General features: G+C 39.2%; 1 protein-coding gene across 2 annotated transcripts in view; it reads right to left on the reverse strand.

Moving 5' to 3' along the window:
- Nucleotides 1–20,338, reverse strand: part of trim62.1 (tripartite motif containing 62, tandem duplicate 1) — a 51,879-nt gene that overhangs the window by 17,117 nt on the left and 14,424 nt on the right. The window lies entirely within an intron of this gene.

The raw sequence follows: 20,338 nt of genomic DNA on the forward strand, positions 1-20,338 counted from the left end.
CTCACCTCAGCCTCAAAATCCTCTGTATATCAACAGCTGAAAAGGATGTGAAACAGGTGGAGTTGTGACATGAACAAGAGCGCCTCTTTGTCATGTCCTCGCACTCAAACCAAGAAACACACAAAAAAATATCTCAATATTATGGCCTCAGTTTACCATTTTATTCCTTATGCTGACACATTTTGGCAAACAAGCCTACAAAAGAGCTGTGCAAAAGTAATGTTATCCTACTTTTATAGAGAAAGAACAATCATCCCCAGCTATAGGGCTGGGTACCGAACATCGATACTATGATACCAAATTTCCATACCTAAGAAGTTATCAAATTATTACCAAAGCCAAGGTATCAGTACAGATATTTAAATTTTTTTAATGATACTCAGTCCTACCCAGATATGTCAGGAAGTAACTACAATGAACAATAACATAAAAGAGACACTGTTAATCGAAAGGATACAGATACATTGGATCATGGACCTGACTATTAAAGGCAGCCTTTCTGGTGGTAAAATAACATTCTGTAACTATAGAGTCTGAATTTTTCCTCTTTAATAAAGCTGGGAGTTGGCAAACATAAAACTGCACATCAGGGGAATCCTGACATTTCAATCAAATGTAAACAAACAAATGGATCTGAAGTACAAACAATTATACACAACACAGCAGTAAAAATGGCATCATTTCATTTGCTCTGAAAATTGTTATCAAAAGGAAACAACCTGGCACAAGTCTCATTTATTTCAAACCCTCCATCAAGCCACCTCTGCCGCTGGTCTCTGTGCTCATGTAACCTGTGCGTCACCTTCTCTGTGAACCACAAAGTGTCACCTCCTCTGAACGCCAACTGCAGCAAAAAACCCACCAAATGGAACTGTCAGCTTAGCGGGGCAGCGAAAGCAACCATCACTCAGCTGCTGGGCTGAAATAAATGCCAGACTACACCTCCACCGACAGAAAAATACAGAATAATTTAACCATCCAGTCTATAGGGGAAAAAGGTTAATGTACCAGCAGAGAGGAAAAAATAAACCATGCATCAATTTGTGCTACATTAGAAAATCCTTGACCTCGATCATTAGCTGCTAAATTAAAAAGGAGCAAATGTGGGCTGTTGAAGATGAAGCATGTTTCTTCTCAAGGACAGAAACAGTGGAAAAACAATGGCTGGTGCAGAGGGAGAGCGTGACTCTACATGCTAATGATAGGAGTGCGGCAGGCTCAGCGGGCTCTCCGCCTCATCGCTACACGCTTGTCTGCAGCAGGTCAAAGGCCACTCCCACACACAGAGACAGACCAACACTGACAGACTGGCAGAGAAAACATGCTCCTCCACTCTCCTGCTGCACACCGTCTGACTGATGGTCAGAGGAGGGCAACTTTAAGTGTTGCTGCCGCCGTCATGCCAACAGCTGGATATAACAACACGAATCTACACGCCTCTGAAAACCCCAATTAAAAAACAGTTCCTTTAATAAACAAAGTTTTAGCCTCACATTGTCTGGGACAGACAGGGTCTACAGAACTGGATATATAAATCCAGGACTTAAAGGGGCAATTCAGATTATTTGAGGTGGAGTTGTATGAGGTACTTATCCATAGTGTTTTTCCTACAGGAGATGCTGGTTGAGCGTATTTAACAATGAAGCAATCGTCTTTAGTCAAGCGACTGCACATTTTACGTCCTATAAATTCTTCACAATAAAAGTCCGACATTATTTTGTCATCTAAAATTATTATGAAGCATCACAATCAGGACATTTTGTGTTTTACTGAGCAGTAACTTAACACAAGTCATATCAGCTGACAGTGAACATGACATAGCGACACAAAAGACAAACTTCAAACCACAGACTCTGCTTAAGCTGCAAAAGTGCAAAGAGCTGAACACAAAGGCACTTTTAAAATCATCTTTCTCTCTGTTCTCTTGCACACACGAGTTCAGTGTCTGCTTTCCAATGCACATCAGACAAAAGGAAAAGGCAAGCAGGTCTACTGGCAGAGAGAAAATGGTCATTTGTCTATTTTTAGCCTGTTTACCCATGTTTAAAAACCCCACATAAACACGCCAATTTTGATGTAAAAATGGTATTAACTATCTGAATTCTAAATTACAATTTTGCCTTTTTTTCCTCTTTAAACATTAACTGATTAACAAAATAGTTGGTGATGAATTTAATAATCGATTCAACATCAATTAATCATTGTAGCTCTAACTGCTCCTTTCACTGGTACCTCATACAACCCTAAATCTGAACTATCTCTTTTACTTAAGTTGACTTTACATAGCCAAAGCCGCAAAAAAATCTAATAAAAAAAAAATCTACTTTGAAATCATCTTCACACAAACTTCAAGGCCTGAAAACCTCCTCCATAACATGCAATTGCATAACTATCTTTAATCTTCCTTCAAGCAAAAATCGTCCTTTGAGTATCCTACAGATGGAGATTTTCTGTGTTGACATTTCTAGCAGAAACAGAGAAAAAGCCACAGCTGTAGTGTTCCTTTATGACATATGGAGGAAGAAATAAGGATGTGATTCACTGGGAAACTAAAGGAAGAGTGTGCATGACGGCAAGCAAACCATTATTATCTGACAAAACAACAGAACAACAGAAAAATGCAGGTGATGCTGGTGTTGGCAGAGACTCTGACAGGGAAGTTTGTTTGAGCATGCAGTGTGTGCAAGTGTGTATGGAGGCATCTCTCTCCTGTCCGTCTCATCTGGCCAACACCAGTCTGACATGACATTTCCCCAGGACGTCAAGATGAAGGAAATGGGGGTCACGGCTGGGGGATTATAAATCTAAAACTCATTTCATCCTGCTGTCATCCCCTTCTCCCTCCTCCTCTCCTGTCTGGTTAGAAGCTCTGGTGGATATTTAGAAGGAAATAAATGAATAAAATTTTATATAATGTGCATCTTTCTTCAAAAAGGGGCTGAAAAATTCCTCAAACTTTCTTTACAGCTGCGAGCTTGATTACATTCAGCAGCTCGTCCAGGATTTAAGGAGCGTCACTGGCTTCAAACTGCCAGCTTCGATGAAGAGGCGAACAAAACAACATGCAGTGTCACAGCATGAATAATAAAAAGCCTACAGGGTGGAGAACTCTCACACACACAACTAGCTCTCAGTGATTTCACTCACATGCACCGATTATAAGTGAAAAAAAACAAACAGGGAAAACTTGCGACTCATCTCCTTTACGGAACTCAGAGCCAATGTGCTACTTAGACTTATAATTACAGTGCGAGCGCTTTCATCTGTTTATCATTAGACAGAGACAGCAATCCCCAGCAGAGCCCACAATAACTCAATGTAACACGAGTGATTTTCACAAGGACAGTCTGCCATAACCTTCGTCGAGCGGAGGGTGTAATTCTGTCAGGTAGCAGACAGGGTGGGTAAATAGGACGCCAGCCAATGTCAAAGCAGTGAGTACACTGCCGCCGTTACAGTCAGGCAGTAAGCTTTATGGGCTTGTTCTAATCTAACATGGACCGGGTCTGAAATATGTCATCCACACCCAGCTGACGTTTACACCCAGGTACAGAGTCACGGGGGCAGTGGCGTGCTGCAGGTTCAAGGTTATCGGCTGGAATTTAACAAGGGAAGCAGCACAGAAGTATGCACACATACACACAACTTGACCATTTTTCCTTACCACTGAGTATGTTTACACTAATGATGTGCAGACCTGAGATCATCTGAACCTGCATGTATGCATAAATCATCCACCCACCAAAAAAACATACTATTTTCTCCAATTTAGAGACCTGCACCTCTACCCCAAGCCTATAGACTATATTACCTTTCAAATTATGTCGAGCAGCACAATCTTTCCAGGTGATTTCTTTATTGTGTGTTGTATCGACACAAGTGTTTTCTTTAATTATTCGAGAGGCTGCTTTTCAGTTTTAGTAATGTCACTACAGCAAATACTGTCGGACACCCAAGCAGCAAAACTAAAAGCTGTGGTTATAACCTTGACAGGACAGAGGAAACTCTCTAGAGCAGTCATTCCCAAAGTTAAGGATGCCATGGCCAAAATGTGAGTTCTGAAAATCTTCTGGTGCCCACCCAGACGTTTAATTACAACTCAATTTTCATGGAAATTTGTCATTTCATAAACAGAAGTATCCGAGATTGATGTGGGCATACGCTAATGCAGTGCAAATTGATGATCCATCCACATCCACATAACAATTTGTAAACTTGCATATCTTTCCATTTTAACACTTGTCGTGCCCATGATGTATTCCATCAACTATGATTTCCTGCCATTGATACATATGTTTCAGTGTTAATGTTTTAATGCTAAGTTTGAAATTACCATAAAATATCTATAATTAGATATTTGCATTTAATCTGATCATTAATCTAAACTTTATTTTTAATGACCTGTAACGACCACTTTGGCCACCAGGGGGCCACGGCCCACACTTTGGGTATCTAGAATAAACAGAAGTAAAAAATCAATTAATTTGTGCTGCTGTGCCTTGTGCATAAATACACAAAGCATCTTTCTTAATGGTGTGATGCTTCACCCTTTTTCCCCACCCACAACCCATCTCTTACTCAGATTGTTAATTTTTGTGACCTGGCTCTCCTGATCCATAGATCAACCTCAGTGCCTGTGATTGTAACTGTTAACATTACTAATGTGGACCACTCACATTGGGATGCTGTCAAACCTAACCTGTTTGGTTCAGTTCAGTCAAAGTCTGGTGCATCCACCCATTTGATTTGGTTAGTTTGGGCTGGTGTGAAAGCATAATTCTGACTCTGTTGAGCTCTTAAAAAAATGGGCCAGTAGAAAGCGGATTCCAGTGCTGAACAGGCTGTCAATTTTGTGATGGTAGGTTTTAATTCTAGCACAAATTCAAAGGTAAACCACTATTAAATCTATCTGCTATTTGTTAACTTTTAACAGAGTTGCCACCATCTATTGGCGATAAGTGATCTGTAGCCTTCAAGGACCAGAGTGTAGGAGAACCTACAGGGGCAGCGAAAACAAAGTTTGAGTCCTGCCAAACAGTAACGATCCCTCCATTATGGTACGAAATGCCAGTTTCTACCTGTTTCTACCTGTTTTACATGCTCAAAATCATATGTCTTTATGAGCCATTTGTGGGACCAAAGAATAAAAGAAAATTTAAGGTTCAGTACAGTGCAGAATGACTTGCTGTCAATCAGAAGAATCTGATTTCCCCACACAGATCTATCCCATTGGTGTAGGATGACATCACTAAGTCACATGTCAGTCCATATGACTTCATGCTTACAGCTCTTGGTTTGTTTGTAATAACAGAGATGGTTCAGAAAGGACCTGCTGCTAGTCTCCTAAAGGGGCAAAACCCATGTGACACAGATACACAAAATGACTCTGAATGTATTTAAACCAATGAGAGACTTGACTGCGAGCACAAATTACGTCAGATTTTTTCGGCTCTTAGTCACTGAAGTAAATATTGGACCCATTTTTCACAAGCCTGACATCTTCTGAACATTATGACAATAAATATGGCATTTTTTCAAACAGACAAATCAGGAGAAAATTAACTTTGTTTGAAAACTGCCTCTGTCTCAGCGACACATTCTCGTGAGATGTGGCAACACAGGCATCTCTTCCAATGATGCTGTATAGCAATATGAAGCATATTAAGCTAGCAGATCTAAACAAGCAATAAAATAAGCTGTAAACATTAAATTTATACTGCACCTTTGTTATACTGTGCAGACATCACAAGCAATAGTCCATCAGTAATACTTTCATCCACGCACAACATTTACAACACTTCCAACGGCACCCACTTAGGAGACAGGAAGTGTATTCCATTTCATACTGTTAGTGTAGCTTGTAATGCATCATCTTGTCATAGAGCATCTGTTTTAATAAGTAATGGTAAAGATGAACAAAGTATCTTCCACTTTCTTGGTCTGAACTGAATGAACACCAGTGTATAATTTCCTAATATTTATATATATAACAATCTGTTAAATAATAGGGAATTACGTGATTCTTGCAAGAAGAAAACAAATTAGTTAAACGGCAAGAGGAAAGATGAAATGTCAACACTCATGTCATGACTAGACTCAGCTCAAAGTAAACACTGCACAAGCAGGTAGAAACAGAGAGAAACGAAACAGCAACCAAAGGAGAGAGCCAAGATAAGTAATCTGCTAGTGGACCAAAAGTAAGTGGAATTCTACAAAGTGCTGAGTCTCCTAATTAGGATGCAGAAGCCAGGAGTGAGTGAAAATACACAGATAAATCCAACAGTGCACCATGCAGGCCATCTCATCAGCAGGTTGTCCAGATGAAACATGATGACAAGCAACTGGCCTGTGCGTGGTCCTGTCCTCACAGTGTGAGGACCCTCTCACAGCACTCAATGCCAAACTGAGTGCAGCCTGAAGACAGTGACGCAGGCAACAGAGAGCGAGCTAAGAGCAGACCTCCATGAGAAAACAGCAGCTATAGATGTCACAACCACAGAAATACTGACTGTGATGTGAGCTTTCTGTTCTGAAAGTGCAAGATTTTCAAAATATTTTCTCACATCTCTGACGCATTGTTCTCACAAAAACAGCCGTTTAGTGAAAAAATAAAATGCAGACCTATGACCTCTGGGAAAACAGCACAATATGTAAGCACAGCCTTTCAGAATGTTTCTTTATGTGTTATAGAAGTCATCATTTTCATGGTCAAACAGAGGATTTATTTGAGTGAAGTTATGATAGACTGTGGACCAAACAACTTGAAGCCAATCATAAAAATGTTTCACCTGTCTGTCTGGTGTGATGGCCGTCCCCCTCTCCCCCATCTCTGGCCCCCGGGAGACAACCAAAACAAAAACTCGTGAAAAGAAACAAAAAGCAGAACAACAAAAGTGCTGTCTCAGGCTGCAAACTCTGGTGTATTTGTTCCAAGACATCAAATTGAGCTCAAGCTGCGCCTTACATCCTGCATCCTTGTTTCCTCTAGCATCAGCAGAGCCTGCAGCCTCTCCAGGGGGACGAATGCGTCCTTGCAGCCTGAGCTCAGCCAGCAGAACAGGCAGAGGCCAGCTGAGCTGACTGCGCAGGACTGGCTCAGAGAGCTGCAGGACAGAGACACACGATTCACCTCCAACATCTGTCCTAGTGAGACAGAGGCAGGCTGAGACAAGAACAGCCTGTACAGTACGTGGGGACGTTTGTCTCGACTACAGAGGACATGCTGAGGTGCTAAACTTAACTTTTTAAATAGCAAAGAGGTTTCCACTGTGTGCTTCTCGTATGCCAGACCTCCTGCAAAGTCCACTTCTCAGTTACAATGGACGCCTTGTTTGTTTTTTGTTTTTTTGTTTTTTTTTTATTATCTTGAAGCTATCTGTGTCTTTTAATTTAAAGTATATAAAGCTGAAGATGTAGACAGGAAAGGGGTAGATACAGGGAGGACAACATGCACGGAAGGACTAGAGATGCACCAATGCCTATTTTCTTGGCCGATTCAGACTTTGGATTTTTTTTTAAGCACCTGACCTTCTGATAATGATTTTAGCTGATTCCGATTCTCAGTCCAAGAACTATAATTGACAGCATTCACAAACATTTTTTCACAACTTTTCTTGTAAAATTAAATTGGATGTTCATAACAAAACACTGTCTATTAAATATTCATTAAATACTGTTTCACATATTCTCCAAAAGTCCTCCAGGTTACATCCAGGCCTTATTGTATTACCATATTAAGATTATGAACTAGAGGGAACATGATCTCAGCAGACCTCATGGAATCTCACAGGATTTTGCGGGACGCAATTTCAAGTGATCTCATGTGGAAGCAGATGTAAACAAACTGACTAAGACTGACACGGTGCAACAGTTCGCTGTAGTAAACCTTTGCAGTGAGAAAAACAGAATGAAAAGTTAAATGAGTCTGGATGAGAAAATGTTTGAGGAGACACATCAACACAGGTTGTTTATTCTTCAGCCAGAACAGGAGGTGAGATTTTAACTGTCCCTCTGCGAACAGCAGTCTACCAGTTTACGGCTGGTCTGTAACACTGTCAGTTGCTCAGCTGTGTGAGTGGCTGTTTAGTCTATAAAATGTCAGAAAATAATTAATTGATTAATTGACAAAATAACAAATTAATAGATAATAAAAACAAGTTGGTTTAAGCCATAAGTGAATTGTTTTTCAGGCTACAACAAGTTTAAAAGATATGCTGTACAGTCACAATTTCAGACACCAAGGTGATTTTTTTTGTTTTGTTTTGTTTGAAGAGTCCAAAATTGATATGAAGTGATATTAGGGCTAACCCCGACATTACTTAACTAAACCCTATGTTGGTGAGAAGCAGAAGTCAAATTTGTTTCAATTTATCCTTTAGTCCCAGACAAAAAAAAAAAAAATCTCAACTGGAACTGGAACCGAGGGAGCATTGGTGTTTGTTTATGCCGCTAGCAAAGGAGCTTTGGGTTGCCGGGAGGGGGAGATTTTCAGGCCCAGGGTGGTGGGTCCCAGTGGGGAATGCTGGTGGTGAGCACCTCTTAAAATAGGATCAGAACTGGACCGGGCAAACAGGCAAATGAATGAGCCAATTAAGTCACTGGTGCCCTGCTGCTAACTGTGCTGCCATTAGCTAGTAAACTCAGTTAGCGGTGCTATTAGATGGGGACACAGCCTCTGAGACCAACTGAGGTAAATTTGACAAACAAGAATACAACACTGGTGATTCACAGTGGCTCCAACCAGGCCTCTTAATCCGGGGATGATGAAGACAGGGCAGGTTTGGGCGCACTGAGGAGGTTGCAATGAGTAAATTTCTGAGCATACACCATCCATAGTGTTAAATTCTTGTTTTTTTTGTTTTGTTTTTGTGAAGCTGGAAGCTATTTATTCCCATGTTGAGAAAAACGAGACCTGCTTGAGGTGACGCTGTGTTGAAATAAATTCACAAAACGTTTGATCGTGCTCCTTGCTGGTTGTTCTGACACATCATTACACATTTGCTGTTAGCATTTACAGGCTGCTCACATCGTGCCCCAAAAATATATATTTAAATAATTAAATTATTATCATAAACGTGCAATGACTAACTGACTCTTGGCATGAACTAACAACTACAGGTATTTATTAAAGGTGCTGTAACAATAAAACTGAGTTGAGTTGAGTTGCCTGCCAACAAGGAAAATCATTAGTCACAGGAAACCCCGATACATAGTAAATTAGTAAAACTTAAGAAGAAAAGCAACAGATTCTCATATTGGATTAGCTGAAACCAGACAATGTTTTGCATTTTTGAATGACAAATAACTAATAAAGTAATCAATTTATTCAATGGTGATTTTCTGCTGATGGACTAAATGTTTCAGTATTACCTTTTATTTGTAACTGGTACCTTCTAAATTGGTAATTCCCATTTAAATAAACTTAGCTTTAATATGTTAATACAAAAGGATAAATCATCTTCTAGCCTCATTATTGAGAACTCTACTACTGCTGCTACAATTTCAGCACATTTATCCAATATTTGACAGAAATATAAGAACCATTTTTGTGACAGATGAAACAGGTCTGCTGTGACTGATCCTGCTGTGGCCCAGCCTGTGTCTGAACATCAGATCACAAATGACCCCCACGTCTACAACTTCTGTTTCACAGGAAACATTTGGTAAAAGCAGTGGGGATGGAGTAGAAGTGCTGATGCTGGCGGCCCCCTCCAGTCCTCTGAATATAGGGCACGTCATGTAAATGATGAATGCTCAGAGGCTGCTGCTCCACTTCCTGGAGCGAGGAAGGGCACAGAGTATGCAAATGTACTACCGCGAACATGAACAGCTAAGGAAAAACAACAACACAACACTGCATGTCAGTTTCAGTATCTTTTATCTTTAAAATGAAAAAGATTTATGATGTTTGAATTGCTGAAAAAGATCTTAAGTCTGCACACGAAGCGGAGGAAGAGTGTGTGGGGTCAGCAGGGCAGCAGAGCAGTCGGATGTCTGATGGTTTAAAGAAAGACAAACAAGTCTCAAAGCCATCGGTGTTAAGTTTGATCATCTATGTAGTGCAGGACAAGCTCTTTAAGAGGAACAGCGGGTTTGTCTTTGGCACAAGAGTGGAAATCTGAGAAGTGTTGAGTGATAAGAGCGAACCTGCTGCTTGTAAAAGAGTCACCCGCTTCGCAGAAACCGCTCGGTGCTTCACCATCCGTCCTGAGGCTGTTTTCTCCTGACTGCTGAGCAGAACTAGCTTCTGCAGAGCTATTCAAATAAGGAGTCCAAGATATATACACAATTTTCACAGCTGACATGGGAAATTTATTTGACAGACAGCCAGTTTAAACGCTTTGAGGGCTAATATGAATTTTCAGAATATTCTCACTACAGCACCAGTTTCAACCCATCTCTGAAGAGCTATCAATCAATCCTGTCAAGAGAAAGATGCTAATCTTGGAGAGGGCTATACATCATCTCAACAGGCAACTGATGAAAGGAGAAAAAACCCATTAACATCCAAAAATTTACTTCCTTTAGGCCTTTGAGGTTATATAAAATGCAAAACAAGCCAAAAGCTTCTCCCATAAATCACTGACTTCTATATTTAGTGGAAAACAGAGGAATCATTTGTGGAACTGGTTTGAGCAGCTATGTTTGGCAATGCCACCTGGTTTTGCAGCAACCAAACAGAACAAGAATGAAAAACGTCCTTCTGTTCAAGAAGCAGAGAAAACCTCCATTCCATTGACATTTGTAATAACAGACTGCGTTCCTCTCCATACAGCTAGATAAGGAGGCTCAATTAAAAAAAAAAAAAACAGAATATAATTATTCATTATTTCTGTTTTGGCAGTATTTAAAGGGATTTTTCTGACTTTTTGAAGTGGAAATAAATTAAGAACCTTTGTCACTGTATTATCTACAGTAGATGACGGTCTGAACACCCCAGTTTGGAGAGGCAGCAAGTAGGAAGAGTAAGAAGCAAAAGCAAAATATTTTAGCCACCTAAAATAAATAAATTAACATCAGTTTAAGTGTACACTATATTTAAAATATTTTTACCGCTTTGTCTTGTCAACAAACAGCCTTTTCTCATAAGAAACTGCTATTATATAAGCCAAATATCGCTCTCTCCAAACCAACCAAATATCATTGGAAAAAATCTCACAGGACACATGAGTTGCTCATCCATCTTTGCCTCAATAGAATAGTTTGTTTGTGTTATTGTGTGACTTTGTGTTTTCAAGGGTTAGCTCAAACTGGCCAGAGGTCACAAGATAACATTAAAAAACATTAATCTTCAAGGAAACACAGAGGAGCAACCCTGCCCTGCAAAGTAAAATGACTGTTTTTCTCAAAGGAGTCTGGTGACTTTCAAGAAAGAGATATTTGACTTATGTTCCAACTATAGCTTACATTTAAACTAATATTGATTTTTTAGGTGGCTAAAATATGTTTTCCTGCTGACTCTGCCACAGCAGTACATTGTTTAGCCTCTTTCATCCGTACTCTACCCGCTTCTCCAAACTGGGATCGTGTCTACCGCTATCTACTGCAGGCAATACACTGACTATGGAGAAGTATGTCATACAATTCCACTTCAAAAAATCCATACTTCTCTTCAAAGAACAGCATTTCCCATAAACCCTTGGCCATAATAGGTTAAAAGTCACAGCTCAACAGAAGAGGCGAGTCTATGCGTGAGTGTAGGGACTGTGTTGAGTTCAGACATGTCTGTAATAACAGCTGGACAGAGAGGAGCTAACGGTGTAGAACAGTGGTTCTCAAAGACCAAGGACCCTACACTGACACAATTAGCAAATAACCTGTGTACCTGTAACCTGTGGACCCCCATCTGATAAGATTTTTGCTTTTAGATGTTTTATTACAGAAAGTGTACAGTATTTCCTGTGTAATTTTAATATAGCTGCGTTGCTTTGGGCAATAATTCTAGTTTTGTCTCATATCTGTTGCTGTTCAAGTCTTAGTTATGCATAAAACTGAGGTGCTAATGTTAAAAACCTCATTAAATTATCATTACTTCTAAAGCATTTGGACTACACTTAGTTCAGTTGTAGATAACATTAAGGATAAACTACATATTGCAGTGGTGGTGATTTCCTTGCTGTGGTGCACTGCTGCTAAATACAAACAGAGGAAACACTGGTCTATGAAACCAGTGACCAAATACTCATCCATTCTGTCACTGTGTTTCTTATAGATGGAATTACAGTGAAAATAAATTATTCTCAGAACCCCCATTTGAGAACCACTGCTGTAGAAGCTTTTAGAGAGCAGAGTCGACAGGTAAAAAAAAATCAACAAATATTACAGCAGAAGAGAGTTGGTGAATTTTATGAATATGGATAAAACTGTAATGAAATATGATGCTTGTGGCAGCACTCTCTCTGTGTGCGTGGGTGTACCAGGTGCTCCGGTGTCCTCCCACAGTGTGAAGACTGGCAGGTTAGGTTAATTGTCGACTCTAACCTTTTCTAGTTTCCAAAAAGAAAAGGGTCAAAAGCCAGACTGCTACAAGCTCCACCTGGCTATGCAGAAACCAAACACACTCAAACCAAACTCTAATACAGCTCTGTGTTATTATCTCTTTGCTACTGCGCAGTGACTTCAGTCTGTGGTCACACTGGGTAAACACACCCTGAAAATGACCCTTGGATATGTTTGACTGCCAGCAGCTTTTCGCCACAACCAAACACAAGCTTGTGTCATCTTTTAGAAAAAGCTTCTTAGGATTAGTGAAACCTCTAATAGTCAGCATGTTGTTAATATAAAACCATGTCGTACGTGTCAGGCGCATAAATCACCTTGTGAAAAAACACGATGTGGTTGCATGCCAGCCAGCAGGACACGAACACGGCAGGGATAACAAACAGATTTGTTTGCCTCCACTTCGTCTTGGCGGCATGGGTGCAGCTGGAAGCCATTCTGTTGTAGCTGTTGTGTATGCATTACACAGGCAATGACGGCTACAGCTCACCAGCAGCTCTATCTGACCAAATAAAGTGTGCGCCTGGCTCTCTTTCACTCAGTCCCCCGACATCAAATAAATATTTGGGATGTGCGCCTCTTTTGTCAAGTCACACTGTAAAATAACAGTGTGTTTCTGCAGACACTGGCGGTACAGTTTCATGAATCTTAAGTATAGCCTTCAGTCAGGTCTGCATTTCATTAAATCCCCTGATGATTTCTAATAATCTACATATTGTAGCCTGGATCATTATATTAAAAATATAAATTTCAGGCTCAAGCACAAAACAGGAGGAAAAAAAAACTTGTTTACAGTGAATTCATGTTTTGTTTGTACAATATTGACAAGTTTCAACCCACACAGGGCTTCATCAGGCTTCTATAACTTTATATACTGAATATGATTAATATAGTCCTCCAGAACACACTATCTCTGCCTTACTAATTATAGGGAAGTCAAAGCCATAAACAAACAAAGCATTGTGTGCTCTGCAAACAAAATGAAGAAAATAAACCATACAGAGTAAATTATTAATCAATACACTAAAGTAACTGCCACAGTATAGAGAGCCAAAGTCATTCACTTTTTTAAAGTTAGTGTCTGTTTCACCTGCCTCAGCCAGACAATGAAATTTCCCATTGTGGATTATGTTTACTGGGCTCTCGAAAGAGATGCAGCAGCAGACACCAATTTAGCTTAGAATGCGGACAGAAACACAGCTTAGAAACGGACAGACGTACAGCTGCAACTAACCATTATTTTCATTATCAATCCGCTGACCATTATTATTTGGTTGATTAACTGTCAGAAAATTGTGAGAAATGTTACTCAGCATTTCCCAAAGCCCAAGGTGATGTTGACAAATGTCTTGTTTTCTCAAAAACCAGAAGCTATTCAATTTACTGTCACAGATGGATAAAGAAACCAGAAAATAATTACATTTGAGAAGCTGAAATCAGAGACATTTTTTAATCAAAAAAAGACTCAAAATGATAAACCAACTGTCAAAATAGCTGTATATTAATAAAATAAATGGTGATTAATTTAATAGTTAACTAATGTTGTTGCAGCTTTAAACAGAAGATAACCAGAGAGCAGGACAGGACTTACAACGTCTTGAGAAAACCCTCATCTTTTACCATAATAACATGGTTTTAAACTATGCCAGCACTGTGTCAACTAATTTATACGCAAAACACTGATTACGAGTGAAATCAATATTTTTCCGTAGCATCCAGGTTGTTTTTGTAAAGATTTCTGGCCAAATATTTACAGCTGAACAATGTAAAAGGAGCAAATTCTTTTCCACCCTTCAAACAATAAAAGTGGAGCAGACAGCCAAGTTGCTCAGCTCAGTCACCTTTGGTCAGTTTCCTCCTGATCACATATACTGTGTTGTAATGCAGCTGCATTCATGAGTTAGCCATTCTCATTTGCATATTTTTCTTTTGTCAGAGAACTAAACGGCATTGTGATTTGATAGCAGGTCATAAATCCTACTTATTAATCAGAAGAAACAGTAATTCATGTTCCTGTGATTCTGAGCAAATCAGTGTAATCACACAGTTGCCTCATGACAACACCTGTACTGTGCAATCACATAGATTGACATTTAAAATGAAAGTGGATTAGAGACAGCAGACAATTGTCTTCCCTAACTTTAGTGCCACAGAGTTCCCTAACAGGCCCATTTTATTCCCAAATCCACAATATTCTCATAACTATGTAACTTAGAGGACTAATTACATAATATTAAGCATATAAAAAATATTAGAAATCAGTTTCAATCAAAATTTGAAATACTGTCAAATAAGTTTTTCTAACTTTTTTTTTTCTGGTATTAGATTTGAATTGGGCGTACACTTACACTTGACATTTATAACCAAAGATATGCAATTAATACCATGAACCAATCATTAAAAAATCCACGTCAGCTGTCCCACTCAAACAGGTGCAAGAAATCTATGACACTCACACCCTAACCTGCCTTTGAATCGTTTTGATCAAAACATGTGTTGGTATTTGTGGTAAGGGTGCTTATTTCCTATGTATTCATTAATATAAGGGCTGTAAGTAATTAAAGACAGCAAGACTTGTCTAAGAAAGCTAATTGTATACAAGACCCTAAGCACTGTAAGCCAGACAATGTCATGTATTCTTCAAGGACTTCTATCACCAGCTTCTAAAAATGTGTTGTTTTTTCCACTAATAATGTCATATACAGTATACAGCCCAATCCTAACGCATACACAGTGTTGGTATGGATGGTATGAACAGAACAAAAGAATGTGCTGTTTTTTAACTAGGTTTTCAAATAGTTATGGATATTCATTTTCATTCAGATTTGTGCACATGCTTAAGGGGAAACTAAACTTTGATGTCATATATGCATTTTTACTATTTCAAGCCAAATTTCCAGAGGCGTTAATCACTCAAGAGAACATTTCCAAAATGCTGAGCTTTAAGGAGTCGATGGAGTGTGGACAAAAGGACAAAATTAATCATAAAAAGATGCCTTTTCTAATTTCTGAGAATTTCAATCAAGCAAACATCCCCAAACACTTCTGCCTCTTAAGGTGCATTAACAAAACAACACCAAGATGTGTTAGAAAAGGAAAGAAAATGAGCTTTTGATAGAACTTATAAAATAAAAATGAAATGACAGTGCATTTCCAAAGAGGAGTTTTCTTTGTCACTTCAATACATGAGAGTGCTGATCAGACCTCTCCCTGATTAAAACTGCAACACTTTTCACAGCCATTTAAACTGTCTGACATTTCTTACACTTTTAATGCTTGACAAATGCTCACTCGTTTTACAGCTGCACTTATTGTAAGTCACAGTGGAAAACAGATTCTGCTAAATGCCTGAACTGTAAACAGCTGCTGGAGCAGGAAACCTCTGTTAATGTGCAGACTCAGAGCGATGATGAGCAGAGGAACCAGGGTTGAGGACAGACAATACAGCTGGCTGCTTCCCCACTGATTAGCCTGACCTCAGATGCACGCTAAATGCATTATGGGAAATAAACAAGCTCTAAGGATACCTGGCCAGAGAAACTTGAACTGGCCATACATCACATTAACAAGAAATTTCAGAGTCATGGTGGTTGAAACAGCTAATGAGGACATCAATTATTTATACAAGCCAAAGCAGGGCAGTGATGCAAAACTTTCATTCACTTTTATGGAGTGTTCTATATTCGACACATAATCACCAAGTCTGATTACAGGGTTCATACAGCTTTGTAAGAGTAAACCTGAAGCACTTTTCTAGCACTTTTAAGGCACTTAGACCAAAAATCTCCAGACTCTCAAAGCCATATCATATCTAAATTTTTGCTAAAAATGCAACTGGGAGAAAAATATGTGAACAAATTTCCTTCATACTCACAGCAATGAATAGATATTGTCATTTTGTTTGTATTTAACAGCTGTTCATACTAGAGTTGTGATGACACCAGATTTTAAACTTCAGTACAATCAATAAATCTGCTGCAGAAAAAGTCACTGAACACTGATTTAGCTGTAAGCAAAAATCAGCTCATTATGTATGTTTTGTGCACCACTACTGCAGAGTTCATAGCTTCTCACAGTTTGGTTTGATCTGTCTTGTTAATCTATAAGTGACAGTAATTGTGCTGCATTTAATGGTTTTGTTTGACAGAGACATTTACTGAATAAGGACAGGTAGACAAGAGGTTCAAAAATAAATTTCCCATGATTGATGTCAAGCTACAACTGACCCTTCGTTAAACCCCACCTTCAAACAGCAACTGTCCAGTCATAGCTTAGCAACACAACTGGAGCTGTCAAGCTTTCCATTTCTCTACACGTTGAAGTCCGAGTCCCCTGTGCTTCCTTGTCTGATGTTAATGAGTGTATTTCAGTCATCTATCACGTAGACATACCTGCCATTTTTCACCATCTGACCAATGTTTGCTGAGATGTAAGCTAGCTTTAGCCTCAGTCTTGTAGCATTCATGTTATACCATGAATGCAGCTGTTCGGTAACTTTACATCAACACTTTCAGTGTCCTTGTTTTAAACCATGTCGGATAGAAACATTAAAATGTCAGCTGGAGATGGACTTCACGGCCGTCTCAAGGAGTTAGCATTAGCTTACATTAGCCAGCTTTTGAAATCTGCTTATGAGTCATTATTTTAGCCAACAAAATCCACCATCGTCAGCTCAAAATGAGAAGCAGCTTTTATTTATGTCTGTAATGATTCAAAGACCTCATGTTTCAACGATTACCCCCAATTTTCATGTTAAATCACTGCAGTAGAAAGAGTGTGGAAAGTGGAGAGTGGAAAGTTTGTGCTTAACAATGAATCAATTCTTTAAATAAAACTTTAACTGAGAAGGTGGCCAGGTAGAGCATGCACCCCTTGTACTGAGACTATGAGTCCTCTGCAGCAGCCGTGGGTTCGACACCTGCCTACGGCCCTTTGCTGCATGTCATCCACTCACTCTGTCCACCTTTCCTGTCACATCTTCAGCTGTCCTATCAATAAAGTCATGAAAAGGCCAAAAAAACTTAAAAGTGTGAAAAAGATGTGTATTTTGTATCTAAATAATGACTGACTGATTTATTAATCAATAATCAAAATTGATAGTTAACATATTCAACTATCGGTTAAAGCAGTGTTTCTCAATCCTGGTCCTCAGGGACCACTGCTCTGCATGTTTTAGATGTTTCCCTGCTCCAACACACCTGATTCAAACACCTGATTCATTGTTTTACAATGAATTAATGAGGGAATTAAACTTGTCTTTGGTAAAAGGGAGAAAATTGGAATCAGGAGTTGTACAGTTGTATCTTTCTGTTTATTTCTTGACACTTTGTAAGTCTGTTTTGTTTAGAAGGTGGGACAAATACAATGCCAATCCCAGGTTGATGACGATAACCAGTTGGAAAACTTAGATATATCACCAGCCCTAATTCCTAACTTTGAAAACACAAGTTAAAATTAAGCATTTTTCACTTTTTCATGGTTTTGTACAAACTTGCAATATTTAAAAGGCTTTTTTCATCTTGAATGATAATTACAGAAGTGTTTTGCCAAGGAGTGTTGTCGAATTTGATGCCATTTTTCAAATGCCACAGCTAAAACTGGACTGAGGATGTGAGAGCTTTCCCAGCACATGGCTGCCTATCAATCATCTACTGCCCCTCTACACCTGGACTGTGGGCGAGAACCACAGGTTTCTCGGTAAACAGAAATACAGCTAAACTCTCTCATTTCAGACAAACGAGGCAATTAGCAGGTAAACATCTTCAGGCTCCTTCCCAGTGACTAGTTAGCTCAGGGAGGGGGTCAGATCTGGTCGACTGGAGACTGTATGGTAAATGAGGACTCCGAGCAGCACGTCTAATTAAATCATTTGCAGCAAGTCACAGAGACAGGGCATTACAAGAGATTACAGCCCAGTCCGGCCCCGCATAGACCCCCGAGAACAATGGCCAATAATCTGTCTTAATTCCCCAGCTAATCAAGCAACGCAGGGATCAGAGTCTCAAGGCCACAGCGGTGCAGCAGTTCACATCCACCCAAATATCCAACTGACAAAACTAAAAGGCAGAGAAGCCTGAATAATAGCTGCTCTGCAATCGCACACCACTCATGGATTTTTAACATTTACCAAGATCTCAAATTGTCTCTGTCCAAAACCATCTTCCTCAAACTCTCATTTTACATTCACCACTTAAGAAATAGTTTTTTTTTTATCCACTAAAGAAGTTGGAGAATGAAATGGCAATGCCTTAGAGAAGATATCTTACATACTGAGAAATAGACAAAAAGTGTGGAAACTTTCATAACATTCCTTAAAAATTGAAGCATTAGAGATAGAAAACAAATAAATGTAAGAAAGCATCTTATATTTTCTTATAGAATGTCATATATGATAACAAAAACGACACTGGGAGTATTACCTAATAATTTCCACATAATTTCTTTTTTTTTTTGCATTTATTTTGGTGCTGTTGTATTGGAAAGTAGGGTGGAGAGAGGGGTGAATATTGTTTGTCTCTGTCATTCCTATTGATAAAAGAAAACTAATGAAAAACAAAAGAAATGGAGCTGGAGAAAAAGTAACCATTTATACAACATCTTCTTCTTCATTGAACAATACCTTCATAGTGGTGTCACTGGTGTGTTGGCTGCCCTTCCTGCTAATCTGCCTCACATTAGGGAGGCCAGGGCTCAGTATTAAGCCTCTAACTTTAAGCCGCAAAACTTTAAGGACAGCACTTCCCCTTTCATTCACTAAGATGACCAGTAAATCTCTCCACTCCAGCAATCCTTCCTCTCGCTCACTCTGGCTTGCAAGACCAGTTAAAGCATGCACTGCACTCCTGTCACTTCCAGGTTTAACTGGCAAGTCCAACCATTGATGTCAGACAACAGATACAATGCATTCATTTATAATGAATCACAGGGACGGCGTCATGTGTGGGAGTTTCTGCACTTCTATGAAAAACAAATTACACTTCCTGTAGAACACACCTCTTCAGAAGGAGCTATTTTTGAGGTTGTATAATTTATATTGTTGCTGAGCAAATTTGCACTCAGGTGCCAGTTTACTTAGTAGATTTCTAAAATTAATGCAGTTTAACACAACAACTCTGCCATAAAGTCTACCTCCATGAGAGTGCTAAAGCAATATCCATTGATGTGTTCATTCAACTTTATGGTCATTTCAGAAGCTGTAGTTTGGAGGTTGCATTACACTGAGAGGTTCATAATGGACGAAGGAAGCATTGCATGGTTCTGATGCCGATCCAACAATGAGACAGGTTAACTGTTGACTTCCTGATCTTGTTATCTTTTTATACCAAGAGGCTTTTAATATTCTGTCTAGCCCATTTATATGGGGTAAACTAGATATTTGAAACACCTCTCAGTATAATCCAACATAGCTCAATAGCACCACAAACTGTCTTCGAAACAAAAAATCCAAAATTATTTTTCCACTTTTCACAGTTCATATATTGTCTGTGTACAACTACTGTATAAGCGTGTGGCAAAACAACATAAGCACCATGAATAAAGACAACAAAAAAAGGAAAATTTAAAATGGAAGTGGAATTCCAGTCAGAAAAGATTAAAGTAATAATCTTGGAGCTTTTAATTTAGATAAATGTCTGATATGACACTTTGTATTGCTGAATGAAGTAACACAATGCTGACTGAGCCAGAAGCCCACTGATGAAGACCCCTGCATTTGCAGCATCGTGATCTGGATGCTGGTGGCAACATTCCTTTGTGAAATCACAACAAGAGATGCAACGTGCATAAAATGTTGAATAATTGTGAAAAATGCTCATTACAATTTCCCAGAGCCCAAAGAGAC

Source organism: Lutjanus erythropterus, chromosome 2 (genome assembly GCF_056507025.1).
Source record: "Lutjanus erythropterus isolate fLutEry1 chromosome 2, fLutEry1.hap2, whole genome shotgun sequence".
Taxonomy (NCBI): Eukaryota; Metazoa; Chordata; class Actinopteri; order Lutjaniformes; family Lutjanidae; genus Lutjanus; species Lutjanus erythropterus.